Source organism: Physcomitrium patens, chromosome 24, assembly GCF_059467195.1.
Source record: "Physcomitrium patens ecotype Gransden chromosome 24, ASM5946719v1, whole genome shotgun sequence".
Taxonomy (NCBI): Eukaryota; Viridiplantae; Streptophyta; class Bryopsida; order Funariales; family Funariaceae; genus Physcomitrium; species Physcomitrium patens.
The window spans coordinates 4,259,276-4,270,313 of record NC_143433.1 but is presented as its reverse complement, the minus strand read 5'-3'; the positions used below and the strand labels follow the sequence as shown (position 1 = coordinate 4,270,313).

Below are 11,038 nucleotides of genomic sequence, written 5' to 3'. Positions count from 1 at the left end.
CACATTCAGCAATGGATGTGCACAATCTGCGCATTAATTCTACTGAACAGACACGGAACTAACTCCTCGTTAAAGTGCTGATATTTTAACTGAGACCAATATTGTTCTAAAAGCCTTAGCCTTTGAACCAGCCTTCTATCCACGCAAGAATTCACCATGTAAAACCCATCGGAAATGACCCACCCATTAGAGCGGAGCAAGGAACAGGTAATGACAATACAAATGCCTCTGCGCACTGATTTTTAGGAGCATAAACATTCAGTTTGCAGAAATCTTAATGTAATCGATCGGCTTGAATCAACCAATGAACACGTCTCATACGACATCGGTTTGAATCAATCAATGAACACGTCTCATATGGGATTTTGTTTTCAAAAATTGAAAACAAATTACATCTTAAGTGATAAATGTTTTTAATTAATTTCAACGAAAATCAACAAAAAATTTACGTAACCCTAATGTTCATCTATCTTGTTAACACTCCATATTAATAAACTAAGTTTAGAATCAACTTTAAACACCAACAAAGAAACATCTGAATGCAAACTAAACAAACACAAGTACAACAAAAATTCTATTGTTTTCAGAAGAAACTTAAAAACTGGCTATCTCCAACTAATGCCAGGTGTTGCCACCCCCCCCACCAGTTAGGGCAACCACATTGTGGATGAATGCAGATGTCACGAACTAATGAACATCGACGAAAATGCTGACGGATGAATGTTGTTCGCGCGTCGGTGGGTCACCAGGGCGGCTAGACGACGAGCGTGAACTTGAATTGCAAGGCCAGCGAAAGAGTTTGGGATAAACCGGAGTGAAGCAGCTGCTCAGCAGAGCTCGTCGTCTTCTTCGTCGTCGGCTTGGAAAAATGTCGAAGAAAAATAAGCTGAGCACGCGGGTGAAGCAGCACATCTTCGACTTGAAGCGTAAGCCGACGACGCCCTTAACTTCACACTCAGTGTCTCAGAATTTGTCCTTCTACAAGGGTGACGACGAATTAGGGGTTTTTTTTTTTTTTTTTTTTTTTTTTGATGGATTGTTTATTTGTTTTGGCTGCCGGCGAAATCGTTTTTATTTTTTATTGTCTGGTTCTTTGATTCCGCGAGAGATTTCAAACCTTTGTTGTGGGTTTTACGAGGTTTTGGTTATTATGTTGGGTTTTAGTGGCGAATTAGGGTTTATGGACCACGAAAATGGTCCCCTGTGGCGGATGTGTCAAAGAGGGTTTTGGCGTATGCCGTGTGATACGCTTCTAGATTTTTTTTGATAGGTGCATTGGTTTAGTAAGTTTTGTGGCGTTGGCGAAGGGTGGAGTCTGCGAGACGAGGATGTGATGAGGCTTAGCGGATTCTTGAAGTTGATTTCGATTTTTTGGTGCAGGTGAGAAGGAAGAGCAAGAGAAAAGGGCTAAGAAAGCAGAGAAGCAGAAAAAGAAGGTAGAAGAGAAGAAGAACAGCATGAAGGTATGATGGAATGTTTTAGAGTACGAGGAGGGTTTTGTCGATATTTTTGCCCTATTCATACGTCTCAGAATTCGACACCTTTTCTAATCCATTGCGTATTATTTTAATTCTGTGCAAATTAAGAAGACCCTTATTGTTGTGGGGTCAGTGCATTCGAGGCTGATGTTTTATTGAATGTTCAGGTCGATTCCGGCCCGGGTAGCACAGTTAGCAAGGTTGGCAAGCAAATTAAAAAGAAATCACACAAGGTTGGTAAAAAGAGGGATTTTAAGCTCTCTGCGACAACGAAAGCGAAGGCAGCACAAGCAATGGCAATGGAAATTGAGAAGTAACAGACAAATCATGTGCCTTGCGCACGGAAGGATGAGTTCCATCAGCATTCATGCCGCAGATGAATCGAACTTGTCCCAAGCTTCTGCAAGTTCCACTGAAAGCTGCATTGGCATTGTAGTGGCACCTTCTAGGTTACATGGAAAATGGATTTATGATTAGACTTAGCAAGTGACTCGAGATCGGGGCCCGGGGCACTCATGCTCCATCGCATTAGCATCAGTACAGTTCAAGTGCGTAACGTAGTGCACTTTGCTACGAAGCTCTGGCCTTGTGCGCTTTGCCTTATCTGTAACCTCAAGAACTCGATGGATATGAATTTTTTCAAGTATCTGTAGTACTGCATGCGAGCTGTGGAAGAAGCCCACTTTTATACGAAAACCAATATTTTATTACACTCCACTAACGATGGAGGTGTCGTTAAATTATTATTACTTCTACGCCCCTGTTACTCTTTACTCTTTACTCGTGCAACTAAGAAGATAATCATATACTGTCCTAGAGTTGTATGTTGTCTTGATCATCTTATAAACTAATTTATTCATCTTCTCTTAGTCATCATATATCATAGACACCTGTCGTAAAATCGGATTCTGCAATCGATTCTGTCAGTCATGCGAGTTACCGCATGGTGGAATCTGAGAAGAATTTGAACTCCTCATTAGATCGTGACGTGCAATATCCATTTCGCGATCACCAGATTGCTATGTAGGGGTGTGTGATTGGAGAAAGAGTCTGTGTAGACATTAGATTAGCAATGGTGTCTGCTGCTCTCTTCTGGCGTCCAGCTATGTTGTCTCTTCACGAGCATCGTTGGTGTATCTAGGTATGCTGTCAGAGGTTGAGGTAAATGTGGAGAAGTTAGTCTCTGCTGCAAATGCGACAGTGAGCGTTACTGAGCGACAGTGTGAGTATTTCAGTACACTTTGGCTATGGGCAACGATTGATTGCGGATTTGTCCTCTGATGCCATTTTGTGCTGATTCCAATTATGCTCTGCAGGCATGTGGACCGTAATGGGCAGTTGAATGTAATAAAAGTTCCTGGAGGCCAACGCTTCCATTCCATTTGCTCTACAGCCCTAAGGTACTCTTATCCTTGTCAGTGGTTGATGTCCCCTGCAATACCTGCGACCTTTATCTTAAATGCAGTTTCTATTCTTGTTTTTGTCTTCACAAGGTTCATCTTTCGCGACGGATTCACTTTCCCTTGTTTTTTATTCGTTTTCTATGGATGTGTATTTTATTTCTCAAGTCATTAACGTTGAAAAGATTTTTAAAGTATGTATAAAATATAATTTATATATCTTTTTGACAGCATACATCTTTGAGGAACTAAATAAGATTATACTGGATACAGAAAGCAAACGAAAAAAACGAAAAAAGTAGTAACAATGGTGGTAGCAGATTCAACCTGAAATAGCTTCCGCTTATTGAGAGGAGGGTGGTGAGTACTGTTGGTGTGTTGATGTGCGGGGGGGCTGAAACCCATTTCCAGACTTTCCATAATATGTCAATAAAAGCAAAAAAAGATATGGAATATCCATGCCTGTCGCATGTGCAGTGAAATCTCGATCTAACTTTATCCGCGGAGTCTATATTTTCGGTGAGGATAGGGGTCACAGACCATGTTACAGATTCTTAAGGAATTTTCAACCTGGAATTAGATTAGACCCATCATTTAAGTAGTTCAATGTTCTGATGGAGCTTCTTGGAGTACTTTCGATGCTTTCCGGTTGTTCTTTCAACAGTTCAAGACACGACCCTCTTGATCTCTGTCGTTAGCAAGTGACGCCGATAGCAGTGTGGTAATCTTGACCATGGAGCCAACATCAGGAGTACCGTGAGGGATCTGCAGCATTGCGTGAGGGAGACCTTGCTACTAAGTTGGTTTAAGAACCATGTTGGAAAATAGCTTAAGTTAGACGCTTACCAGTCTTCATCGTACACACCAAACAAGAACTCCTCATGATGCAGATGTGGAAAGCATTACTGCGACGTATCCTGTGGCCCATCGATATCCGCACCGAAAATTTAGGTCACAAGCTAGTTGTCCGTCGCCATGTCCACGAGTAAAATGCTATAGCGTGAGGTTCACGATGATGTCAACAAGGTCAATCTACAGTATGCTGTAGGGTGTGTACGACCAATTATCTCATTGGGCTCGACAAGTCTAGAGTGCGAATGGTGGGGTTGCATTCTATGTTTTACTCCGCTCTTGATCAGTAAGTCGGAAGCAAGACTTTTCATTGGCCTTTGATGAATGGGTGAGCTGGTTTCGTGTTGGCTATTCATAGCTGCTTATTGGCTAGCATTTGTAGATTCCAAACAATTTCAGCTTGTATAGACTAAGCGTTACTTGTCTCATCTCCCCGGAATAGTATTCGATGCATAACTTGCCGTGTTGGGTTTTGCGTATTGAGACAACCAGTTCATGGTCGACTTCAGCCTGAACGAATGACACTGTCTATTAAAATCGATTTCAACAGGACTGCTCCCAATGGTCAACTCAGTCACAAAAACTGCACTTCACTTCAGTTGATTCGTATGGGACGGAGCTCCGTCACCTATTTCTGTTGTATAACTTGTGGAGGTTGACACCGCTAGTGTTAGCTGGTTGTGATGAAGCATGCTCAACGCATGAAAAAAGATTCACAAAGGCTCATGCACACAATGGCCACATCAATGGAGAGTTTGTACTGGCGTTTGACACAAAACATATCCTTTTTTCATTGTAATTGACAGTTCACACAGGTTAGAACACAAAGGAAAAATTATAAGTTGTAATAGTAAGTGATTACTTATGCCATCACAACAGGTCTGAATTGCAAGCCAACCCTCGTAATTATCTAAATGTCCGCTAATGGTCTGTGATCTACGTGAAAGGTCTACAATACATTCACAACCGATTTCGCAACTCATTCTTACAACTCTACGTTCCATCGGTTACTTACTACGATTTTCAAAAGATCCAGTCCCTGCCTTGCTTTACTCAAGTCTAATATATCTCCCATGCAAGGCAGCGCCGTATCTAGAATATGACTGAGAGCCTCCACTTCTTTCCACAAGGAACTTTGAGGTGGGACTTTCTCGCCGATAATCGTTTGAATGGTATTTATCTCCCTCCGAAGCCGGTGCACAACCTCTGCAGTGGATGTTACAGTAGGAGAATTAACTGGTGATGAAGCCAACGAGCGAGCATTGTTGTCCCTCCACCAATTCTCAGGTGGGCCTTTAAGTTTGTTGGCATCGAGCTGCGCACTCTCCATGAACGAAGCTGAAAAGGATCGGGAATGGCATCTCGTCGCCGGTGTTAGACCAAGTACTTCACTTTCAAATCGTTCAGTGTAGTTGCTGCTCTTCCATTTTCCAAACTTGTATCGGCGTGAAGATGGAGTCGAGTCTACTGAAGACGTTTGTGTCCGCACAGCGGAAGAGGGAGCTGAAAGTCGTTTGCTGTGATGACTATACAATGTAGGAGAACTGGAGTTATAAACTTTATCTCCAATATTGAGCTTCCTGAGGGGCGGCGATGGAGTAGCAAACTCAAACAGTGGATTGCACATGGAGCGAGCTTCGACAGGCTGGGGATCCATGCGAGGCGCAAAGGGAGTCAATCTTCCGGGAGTTGACTCTTCCTCCCATTTTTTTCTTCGAGTCTGCCAATCCTCTGTCAACTGGTCGGAAGTTGGGAAATTTTTTAGATACGTGGAAGAAGATGGATCCGACACAAGAAAAGGTTCCGAATCAATCTCTTCCTCAACCTGTTCTGAGCTTGAAACAGTATCCACGCTAGAGTTTCCGTAAGCAGTTCCACGAATTGACAAAAGCTCCCAACCATGTTCAGGAGATTCTGACGGCCATGTATAATCCGAAGTAATAAAACTACTAACAGACTGTTCCTTACTATCAGGTGTACATCCACTACGATTCTCCCTTGGGAGTCCATGTCTCAGATTCGGCCCTTTGTCATCTACAGATACACCGCTGAAACTAAGTCGTCTCGGGTGCGAACATGGTGATGAAGCTATTTTAATGTATGAACCCATTCTTCCACTTCCGTCAGCAACCATATTCTCTTCGTATTGAGCTGCATTCGTTGGTTGTAAAGGTGAGAAAACCTCTGCTTCATCGGTGCACTCCAGCAAATAGACAATGTCCTGCTCATTCATCTTGTCGGAGTCCCCGCCAACTGACTTCAGGCTACCCTCATCTTCTGATGCTTCAGAACTCCGATCCCCCATACATGCTACCCTCGCAATTGAAGATGACAAAACTGTGTCCTCAACTTCTTCTCTCCAGTGTCTAGCACGAGTCCTGTGAGAGAATGATTCTGAATCTGCACAGGCTGTACCTTCAAGGCTCATGAGTAACGATGAATATGATGAGGGAATGAAAGTGGGCTTCACGGTTGTTTCAATGAATTTCTCTCGTAAATGAGGAGAGATTTCTGGGGTCGATTCCTGTACGGAAAATTCACTTTTCTCCTCGAAAGGCTTGTAATTGAGTGCTTCTGCACAGAGTTTTTCCTTTAAACGCAAGGTTTGTGGCACGTTGGACACAGCTCTTAGGGTGACTTCTGCACGTAGTGGATGCATGTTAGAACATGAGGCTAATTCGGTACTCACCGCATGATTATCAGTTGACTTCCTATTCGCTCCTCGATTATCATTCATATCCAAGTCATGCCCAAGGAAACGTCCTGATACCTCTGAATGCTCACCATCGGAAGCAATAATTACACTGTGTTCAGTAAACACACACTTATCAGTTGCGTTTCCACCACAAGCTTTCGACGTAGAACTGCCATTTGAAGTACTTAAATCAGATGAACCACCCATCTCTGTTGTATGCCTTTCCTCAAGAGTGTAAACAGTTCCGCAGACTGAGTTGCAAGAGGAGTCCTTTCTAAGTAATCTGCTGAAAGGGATATCCATCGTTAAATTCTCCGCATCAGTTACATTGACCTCTCTTGAAGGACTAGTCACGTTAACAGCTGCTTCACTGGTACCGTAACACATCTTTTGTTCGCCTAGTGAATGGGACTTTCTAAGAGGACGAATAGCAGGTCCGCAGCTCTGAACAGCATTGGGCCTCTCTAAACAAGATAGCGCAGAACTTGAATGTGAGTAGCTCCGGTTAGCATAAAACGTGTCTACCCCTTTTCCTGGTGAAACCATGCTCCTGGCCGGTCCCCTTTGATAATATGATCTTGAGTGCTCATTACCCGTTACATCGGCAACTTCTCGAACGAGAGATTCTCCCACAAAACCATCCTCGACTACACTAAATGACCAAGCTCCTTCGTTCTGCAGCTGTTGCTGACTCTTCAAATTAGCTGATTGAAGAACAAATAAGGGTCCTGGGTCTTGAAACACTGCATACGGATAAGACGGCGGAGATTTGCGGAATGCCGCTTCCGACTCACCGGTTTTGTGATAGTCCTCAGACAAAACGTTCAATTTTGACGCATGTTGGAACGCACAATTCTTCATGGACGAAGAATCGGGACAACGACTTTCTTGAGAAGTTTTGAAAGAACCAAGCCCTTTTGTGATCCATAAGGGAAGAGAGAAGCTCCCAAAGAAGAGGTAATATGTTGCAGCTCCACAAAGCAGAGGAACCGATGAAAGAAATCCCACGAAGGTTAAGAACAAAGCCAAGGGAAATAGAATTGGCAAACACGCCAACACAAGCACGAACAATGCCCCACGTTTCCAGGATAGCCACATGATGTTCACGACCTCTTTTATACCCGAAATAATCCGCCTCTCTCTTCCATACCGTTGAGCCCACCAATTATCGAGCTCCCAGCGTAGATGCTCCATGACTCGTTTCATTGGCATTCACCGCTTCGGGTTTCGTAGAAGATGTTGACAGAGGCAGCAACTACCGCCATGTTAAAGAGGGAGTGCTAGCAAATCGCATGTAACTAATAACCAACCGCTGCCAATCCTTCCACACACATCCTGTTGAAGATAAAAGGTCACTGAAAATTCCCTCATATGCACAGTTCAGATGGTCAACCGTCATACGCACTGTCTTGATCGTCCCGTTGCAGCTTCAGAGTGTTACTTCAAGTACCTACACTGTCAGCTGCTCATTCAAGAAGGCCCCCTAACCTCGGGAATCCCGCAAACACGCAGAGCTCCAACAGGTGACGGTAGAGTTGCGAGAGAGGTGGCGTCTCCTCTCATCACCACTGTCACATGAATCCCACGCCAAATTCACATTACGCACAGCCACCTCTCAAGCCTAATCGTGTACCATCACGACGCCCAAATGCCTCCCCCGTTACCCCTATCCCCATATCCCGCCCACTCTGCAATCATTCACGCGCCCAAACTCACTCTCCCTCCGTACCCAAATGCCGCTCTTCTTCCTAAACCCTCGACAAACGTCACAACAGCGCTCTCACCCTTCTGTCTGCCTGCCTCACGCCATGCCTACCACGACGATTCTGCCAGAACTGCACCAACCGAAATTCAGCATTCCTGCCATTAAAATCCTGTCTACGCACACAATACCCACAAATACCCCTTTCTCCTGCCTTTTCTTCTTCCTCCTCCCGGTCCGGAGGCGGGCGACCGCTCTCCGCATTGGCTGCAAATCCGTAGCTGCCGGCTGCAGTAGCGCTGCGAGGCGGGCCCCGCGCGGGGAGTTGGCTTCCCATCTCCCAGCTCGGCACACCCTTAGCACTCACTCACACACACACACAGCTTTCACGATCCAGGATCAGCTTCCGCGCTTTTTCTCACGATTGATACATTCGTTTTTTGCCTTTTTTCGAATTCGAAGTTTGAACGGCACTCGGTCGGAGCAATGATTGCCCTCACCTGCAGAAGAAGAAGAGCGGCATCGATTATCCTGTCACTGTTGCCCATATTCGAAGGAGCTGTTGCGGGCTGCGGATAACGCAGAAGCTTGTTTCGAATTTTGAATGGCCTTGGTGAGGACGACAGGGACCGGGGCCCTCTCGCTGCCTCGGTCTTGGCTCCCCTGCTTTTGAAACTGCCGCGTCTTATTTTTCAAATTCGCTTTGGTTTGAAGTCCCGCCCTTGCGATGTCGATGCTCTGGTACTTTTTCCTTTCTTTTTTTTTTCTTTTTTTTTCAATTACTTTTCTTTTATTCCTTTGCGACATTCATGATTTGTATTATGTAAGAGAAGACGAAATCATTTGCATGGATTATTGATCAATTATTATATCTCGAGGATTTGTATGTTTTGGCTACTGGTGCAATAAATAAATAAATTAATTAATTAATAAACTAATGTATTTTTATGAATTGTGTGAAGAACTTTGTGGTTGTTAATTCACGTAGTATTGATAATTTTATCACAACTTAACAAGACAAAAAAATTTGTTCTACGCTTCGTAATCTAATTCATTAGGTAGTAGAGATTTAGATTTTTAATTGTGCTAATTTTTTTGTACTAATTATTAAATGATTGCCTTGGAATGTAACACCACTAAAAATAATGTAAAAACGTTTTGGTAACTTGATTACAAGATGTAGCTCTAAAACTGAGAAGAAAAAAATGGTAACAAAAGTAAAAATAATAATTAAAATAATTAAAATAATCACAATAATTTGATTAAATTTAGATTCTTGTGAGACATAATTGCATAGAGTAGTTGTAATTACAATGCCAATTTTTTGGCAATTATATAGAATAAATATAATGACAAGACATAACTTATAAAACTTATTCTTTTTGAATATTAAGTTTCTCAAAGGCTAAAAAAACTTACCATATGTTAAAATTAATAGAATCTGTAATAATTTTATAAAAAGATATGTATGTTATTTAAATTATAATAATTAAAATATTTAACAGTTTATTTATTTTTTTAATTAAAAATTTATTTAGATATTTCCATAATAGATTTTTTTATTTTGTAATAATATAAGGCTATATATCAATCAAATATTATCTAATATTTTATATTGATTATGTAGGTTAATAAAGTATGGTGAAATATCATTTTATATGGTAAAAAGGATTGAGATGTTTAGATAAAATACTTATTAAATATTAAAGAATTATAATGTATATCAAATAGAATAAGAATCAAATAGGAAATTTATTAACTAAACAACATTACTGATAGTTGTTTTTCTAATTTGTATAATTTATTTAAATAAATTTTTAGTATGTTATAACAAAGATTTGATTGGTTGTTTTGCTGTAGCCATTTCTTTGTGAATGATGTGGTGTAAAAATTATTCTTGCAATACATTAATAATCAATCATAGTTTAAATAAACAAATTAACAGTTTACTTGATCTATCCACTAACCAAGTGCAACAAAACATCAAACTTAGTGATAACTTATTTACACTATATATATATATATACATATATATTATAAAGATGCCTTTGGTTTAAAAAAATAATTGAATAATCAATAGTTCTAAGTATCAGGTAATAATCAATGGATTATGGTTATTTAAAAAAATATGTATATATATATCAAGAGTTTATCTAATAAATTAATTACACAAATAAAAACATAAATAACTCAAAATATAAATCTACCAGTTTGTTAGCATTGGTTGCAATTTCTATAATAACAATACGTATGTTAGTGCATGATTAACTCATAATTACTGACATTACTTGCACGACTTTGTTCCACATGATGTTAGAAAGAAATACCTTCTAAAAAGTGCCATCTATGAGTTTAAGGAAAGAGATATTTATTAGCAATATATTTATATTTTTGCAAGTAAAAATAAAAATAAAAATAAAAATAAAAATATATCATATGACTATTAAATAATATATATACATATATATATATATATATGTATTACATATTATATTCATATTTTTATTTTTATAGATTTTGCATAATATGGTAATTACCAATTAAATAAAATTTATTTAGTTGTAGTGGTTAATAATATACTAAATTATGGTGAACAAGTTAAAATTGCCTAGTATGGTCGAATTATTATTTGAAAATTTTCTAATTGGTATTTGAGATGATACATTGATGTTGTTGTATTCTTGTAAAGTTTAATAGAACATAAGAATTTTATATTCTATAAAAACAAGTGAGTAAATAAATATAGATTGTTATTAGACCTAATACTTAGATTTTTTAACCGTCTTTGGGGACGTGTGGGAACATGTGGGAACGGGTGGAACCTGTCTCATATTATATGTTCCCATCATGCTCCATTGAAATGGACGTGGAATTCCAGGTTTAATGTTTGTGTTTATGTGAGGATTAAAAT

The 11,038-nt window shown here is 40.2% G+C and overlaps 1 long non-coding RNA gene across 1 annotated transcript; it reads left to right on the top strand.

Annotated features, from left to right (window-relative positions):
- The first annotated feature begins 816 nt into the window (after positions 1 to 816).
- LOC149986363 (uncharacterized) lies at positions 817 to 2,233 on the top strand. The gene is made up of 3 exons (XR_016500720.1): positions 817 to 926; positions 1,381 to 1,463; positions 1,646 to 2,233. It is a non-coding gene; the product is annotated as an uncharacterized LOC149986363 (long non-coding RNA).
- Positions 2,234 to 11,038: the final 8,805 nt, after the last annotated feature.